Genomic DNA, 6,565 nt, shown 5'->3' with positions numbered 1-6,565 from the left:
CAAGTTGGCTGCCAAGAAGAAGAAGCCTGATGTGGCCCAAACTAAAGCACCGAGGCGGGAAGAACCTCGCATTGTCTTCCCTGCCAGCATGACAGGCTCGAGGCCTAAGGTCCCCACAGTGGCTTCAGAACAGAAGAAAACCAGGGCAGCTGAAGTCGAAGCCAGAAAGCGCAAACTCAAGAACACCACTGACGATGCACCACCCACCAAGAAAAGAAAGACCAAGAAGAAAGATTGGGCTGCTCCCACATAGCCCCTCGTTGTCGAGCCCATCGCTTTTGCTCGTCCTGCATCTGAACACCAAGAGCGTCAGTTGATAGTTCATGAGCCTGCTTCCATAGAGGTTCCTGAAGCTGAATTAGTTCAAGCCATTGACCCCATCACGGCTGAAGACATTGGTCCCCAAGACAATGTAGTTGCTGATGAAGTCCTTCCTCAGATCGAGCACCCAACAGTATCATCGCCTGTTCTCATGACCAGCGAACTCATCAGTATTGGTCGTTATTTGATGCCAATCTCTCGGGATGCCTCATGGGATGATCGCCCCCAACCAGCCACACCAAGTCAAGACTCACCTCGAACTCCCCCACCTCAAGTCACCAATCCAGTGCTTGATGATGACGACGACTATGTGGTCCATCCCACTCCTACTCCAAAGGCATCGCTCGCATTTTGCAGGCTTCACAAAGGACCAAGGCCACAAGTCGCTCCGTCGAGCGTTCCAGAAGGAGAAGTGCAACCCAATGTGGCAGCACAACTAGAATTTCCTGAAGCCACTCCTTCTGCAAATGTCTCTGCATCTGAAGCAAATGTTGCTGAAGACTTACCGGCTGCATCAGCCGAGGAAAATCAAGAACCCCGTCAAAAGAAGAACGTGTTTCCACACCCCTACCAACCAAGAAGATGTTCTCGAGGAGAACGCGTATGTGCCCGACCCTCCAGCTACTCAAGTGGAGGTTGAAAATCCTAAGGCGGCCACCAATAACATCACTAAAGCCAATGATGTTGTCATGGCTGAAGATGATGTGGCGCCTGCAATGAACACCATGCATGAAGCCAATGATGCACCTGCAACAAATGTGCAGCCTGACGCCCTTGCTAATGCCACTGCTCTTGTTCCGCCACCAAGGCCACACACTATTGAGTAAGCATTTTACCAAGGCGAGCTTGTCACTGTCAGATGGACAATTCTGGTTCCTCTGCCTGCTCTCGGACCATTATTTGATTATCATGTGGACCACATGCCATAGGTTCAGAAGCCAAAGCCAAGGCTGCCAAGGTTTCCAGGTACTGCATCTGCACCAGGATCATTCAATGTCAATGGCTTCATTGCACAGAACACCTTCTTAGATAGAGCCAAGAACCCAAATTCCAAGCCAAGAATATCATCTGATGGGTTCTGGAGTTATCAGCAGCGTAGCTATTACTATTGTGTTCTATACAATCAAAGGCGCATCTTTCCTCATATGCATTTGGATTCCGAAGCCATTGCTGGCCTGCCCTGCTTAGAAGAAGCCCTCGACTGTTTCAGAGATGCATGCCTTCTCTAGTTTGTGACAGATAAGGAGAATTGGAATGAAGAGCTTCTGCTGCAATTCTATGCAATTCTCCACATTCGCGGCTACAACAGGGATTTGAAGACATGGGTCCTTAAGTGGATGACAGGAAATGTCCATCATGAAGACAAAGCTCTTGATCTCATTGAGCTTACTAGCCTGTCCACTCCAGGTGAACTTTATCAACCTGGTTGTCAGCATCACCGCAATGCATTGGAAAGCATCTTTCAGAAGCCTGAGCCCAATATGAGCCAAATGCTGAGTATGATGAAGCCACTACCGCAGGATGCTGAATATCCCAAGGAATTGTTTGTTGAAGACCTAGAGTATCTGCCCCGCACCATCTATCACATTATCAGGCGAACTCTATGGCCCATCAAAGGACATTCTTCCTCAGCAAAGCTAGAAGGCGCAATGAAGACATTGGTCTTCTATATTCTCAATGGCATCACCTTCAATGCTCATGATTTCTTCATTCGCCAATTTGCTGCATTTGGCTCAGACATATTTGGTCTGAAATCCTATGATCCATGGGTTATACGACTGATCAAGCTTCACGCTGCTGTTGACTATCAACCCTCTCCATGCAACCATCTCATATTTCTGCCAAAGGTTGATATGTCCGTCGAAGCCATTTACCTAGAGCCTGCCAAGGAGGCAATTTATCTTCACAATGTTGATCGTCAGAGTTTCTCTCAGCATGTTGAAGGTGTTCAGCCTACTTCTCGTATTTATCTGCTGGCTGGCAATACTCGCCGTGTACGTACTGAAGCCACAAAAACCACTATTGCTCCAAGGCCTCGGAAGCGATCTCATGTGCTCAATGACCGAGAGCTTCTCATGGCCTTGCATTATAAACATGACAAGCATCATTACTGGCTAAAGTGTCAAATGCAAAGCCTCTTGGTGGATATCAATTGCATTCAGAACCTTGCCACCAAGAATGCCTTTGTCACTCATGAAACCTGTCGGCGGTCCGGGAAGAGTTTGATATTGCTCAGTGCTGAAGCTGATCTTCAAGATGATGGCTTCACAGAGAGATTCAAGTTCGACACCACTCCTCCTAGGAATGCTGTCTTGCGTCGAACTCCGTCCCTTTAAGATTCAGAGTACTCCTCCTCCACGGCAACTGTTAATGCCAGAGTCATTGATGACACCGATGATGCTACTTCACCACCTCCAACTTCGGCGCGTATCGACACTGCACCAAGTTCGTCTGCACCACCAAACCTCAATGACGACCCTACTGCCTCACCTACTCCTCATGGGAACGAGTAGAGACTATGTCTTCAAACCTTTTTGGTCCTTATTAACAAAAGGGGGAGAAGCATATGTTGATAGTCTTCAAGCGGGTCCATATGGGTGGTTGCTATACTTTTACCTAGTGTTTACAACTCTCGCTTTTGACACATTTGGTTCTTTGAGTTGTAACACTTAAACTTGATGGTCGTCTGCTACCTTTTCTTCTATTCTGTGATGCGATGATAAATTCTGCATGTGCGATGATAAATCCCGCATGAAGTCATTCCGCAGACGTCCATTTTTCATTATGCATGTCATTCTTCCTGTATATCTGTTCACGCATGATGTATTGTCTTCATATGGTGAAGAGGATCTCCACAAGTACAACCTGCCATGTGCATTTGCATTCCAACGCAAAACATTTATATGCACATCTTCAGTGGGAGCCTTTTTGCCACCTATGAAGACAATATCTTAATCCTTTACAATTTCACATACTTTTATCCCCGTTGAAAACTTCAACTAGTTTGTCATCAATCACCAAAAAGGGGGAGATTGTAAGTGGATCTAGTGCCACCCCTAGTTGGTTTTGGAGTATTGACGACAAACCTGGTTGAGGGACTAATGTGTTTGTGAGAATTGCATGATATCACAGGTAGTAGTCCCTCATTGATTCGGTTTACCTACCGGATGACCCCTAAAAACGTGTGAAGACATTGAAGACAATGGTGGTCTGTGAAGCTATTCACATTGAAGACTATGACGTAACAAGACAATGCGTGAAGATTATGGAGCGCGAAGACTTAGTTGTTTCGTTGTTTCCTTTTCTGCTTTTTTGACTCATAGGAACCACCGCACTGTTAAGTGGGGTCCAAGTGAACAAAGTCATAGTGACTGAAGTGATGCTCAACCAAATCCTATGTCTTCGAAAGAAGACAATGAGACCAAATCTTATCTAGAGTCGGATGAGTCAGCTTTCCTTGTAGCCCAAGTCAACATGCCGCGTGTGTTTGAAATCTGACCGTTGAGACACGTGTCAGTTCCTTAGTGACCCAGGGTCATTTCAGACAAATCAGGTCGGGTTGCCCAGTGGCTATAAATAGTCCACCCCCTACACCATAAATTGGTGGCTGCTCAGAGTTAGTAAACAACTTTTGTCGTTTCAGCGCAACCCACCTCCGAAGCATTTTAGAGAGAATCCTTGCGAGGACAAAGCCCAAACCACCTAGAGCCCAAAAAGTGTTTTACATCAGTGAAGTCCTTCTATCCACGTGATCTGAAGACTTATTACACTTGATGACTGTGAATCCTCCAACCGGTTAGGCGTCGTGTTCTGAGCATCCAACAGTCATTGTGGATTGCCAGTGAACGAAGTATGTGAAGGTTTGGAAGTCTACCTTGAAGACTTACCAGAATGATTGGGAGGGGACTAGGTGTCCTTTTTGCTCAAGGGGAATGAGGTGAAGACGCGGTCTTCTGAGTTGAATCTCAGCCTCCCTAACCAGATGTACAGTTGTCACAGCAACTGGAACTGGTCGAACAAATCTCTGTCCTCCAAAAGCTACTGGTTCTATCTCTCACTTCTCTTTACTTACTGTTTGTCTTCGTGAAGTCATTGCCTGCTTGCATTATCTGTTTGACTTCACTGTGTGACTACTTGTCCTGATTGGCTTCATACTATCTTCCATCTTGATCCTTACTACCTAGTTGCTGATAGTCTTCCTGCTTTCACTTCATTGAATACTTGACTATGGCTTGTCTAGTGTACTCTACCTTCCGCTGCATATGAATAGTGTCATTTCTATTGTTTGTCTTCGAAACTCCCATGTTTTGAAGACTTTCATAAAAATCGCCTATTCACCCCCCTCTAGTCGATAACTAGCTCTTCCAAATGGTGGCTGAGCCACAAATACCATGTCATCTATATGGTCATGCAAACCAATATGACAATGCATATGTATGTCATAATAACGGAATGATGGAAGTTGCATGGCAATATATAAATGGCATGATAGGTAGGCATGGTGGCTATTTTGTGGAAGATATAAGCATGCTTATGTTTGATAAAGCGTATCATATCATGGGGTTTGGATGCACCAACAACGTTTGCACTGACTCTGGAGGTGAGAAAGGGCAATGCACGGTACCAAAGAGCCTAGCAAATTGTGGAAATGTGAGAGTGTGTATACTCCATGGACTCACATTAGTCATAAAGAACTCACATACTTATTGTGAAAGTCTATTAGCCCTGAAAGTAAAGTACTACTACTCATGCCCCTAGGGGGGAGGTTGGTAGGAGTTAACCATCGTGTGCCCCCGGCCTTCACGCAAAGTAAGACGCTCAATAATAATTGTGCTCTAACTTCTTAGCATAACGAGAGACTATACTGGCATGCTTCAAGAATCACAAACCTCAACACTAATATTATTACTAAACCACAATTATTCACTAGTACAACCCACATATCACCATATCTATATCGTAAAACTATTTCAAGGAATCAAACTTATCATATTCAGTGATCTACATTGAAGTTTTTATTATATCCCTCTTGAGTACCTATCATATCAGGACCAATTTCATAACCCGTGCATATTGCCTTTACTATTTATTATACTCTCAAAAAGGTATAAGTGAAGCATGAGAGTGCAAGTGTCATGGGGAATCCCACGGCCACCGATGGGGCTACGTGCCCCTTTTTGTTCGGCGGGGGGGGGGGGTGGACACGTTGCACAAAGAGAAGAGAAGCATAGGGAAGCGCGGCATAGATCACACGGGCAGTTTTTACCCAGGTTCAGGCCGCCGTGAGGCGTAAAACCCTACTCCTGCTTTGGTGGATTGATGGTGGAAAAGGTGGTGGTGGTCGCAGCGCACTTGCTTGCCATGGTTCCCTTGAGGTGAAGTGGCTACATGTGTATGAATATCTGAGGGGTTGTGCTTGCCAACCTCACAAACCCTTTCTATGGTTGCCATGGGCCTCCTTTTATATGTTAAGGGGTCACCACAGTGGCAAATCGGTCTTTACATACTGATTAGATAGAAAACAATGCTATCGTACCTAACTCTGCAGGCTGACAGGGCTCATTAAATGCGCCGCCTACTGTCACATCACAACGTGCCCGTCAGCCCTTGCCAGGCAATTTTGCCAGCTACGCGCCTTCTTGCTTGACACGCCTCAGGACGGGTGTCATATGGACGTGTTTGCTATAGGAAGTGGCTGCCATGTGGCGAAAAGCAGCCACTTAGTCATCTTGGGGCTTGACACCGCACTGATCTATGACTTGTATCGCTTGTGAAGTGGAGCGGTGGAGTGGTTGAACTCCGCAAGCCCCGGCAGGGCCTGCCGAGATGATATGGAAATATGCTTCAGGGGCAAACCCAACCTCACTAGGCTCGCCGGCCCGGCAAGGGAGGTTCTTCCCTTCGCAATATCTTGCTTCTTTAGCTTATCTTGATCTTCTTTATCTACACTTGGACCTTGTGATGAACTGATCCTCCTTGCTTCGTTTTATCTTGGTGTTGTAATCTTTGCCTTCGCGCCTGTGCACGGGTTCGGCAACGGACCTAGCACGAATGCGCCGTTGGGCATCATCGGGGCAGACCCTAACCAGTGCACAGGCATGAGCGCAAGAACGGCTCCGCCCTTTGAGATCTTCTTCAATTCTTCTTTATATTGAATCCGGGTCAGTTTCCCATTCCCTCTCGCACACCGTGTAACGCCAATCTTGGTGGGGCCGTTCTAGTAATGGCCCGTGAATGACTTTAA

This window comes from Triticum dicoccoides, chromosome 3B, assembly GCF_002162155.2.
Source record: "Triticum dicoccoides isolate Atlit2015 ecotype Zavitan chromosome 3B, WEW_v2.0, whole genome shotgun sequence".
NCBI classification, from domain to species: domain Eukaryota; kingdom Viridiplantae; phylum Streptophyta; class Magnoliopsida; order Poales; family Poaceae; genus Triticum; species Triticum dicoccoides.
The sequence above is the reverse complement of the archived record's forward strand: the minus strand, read 5'-3'. Positions refer to the sequence as shown.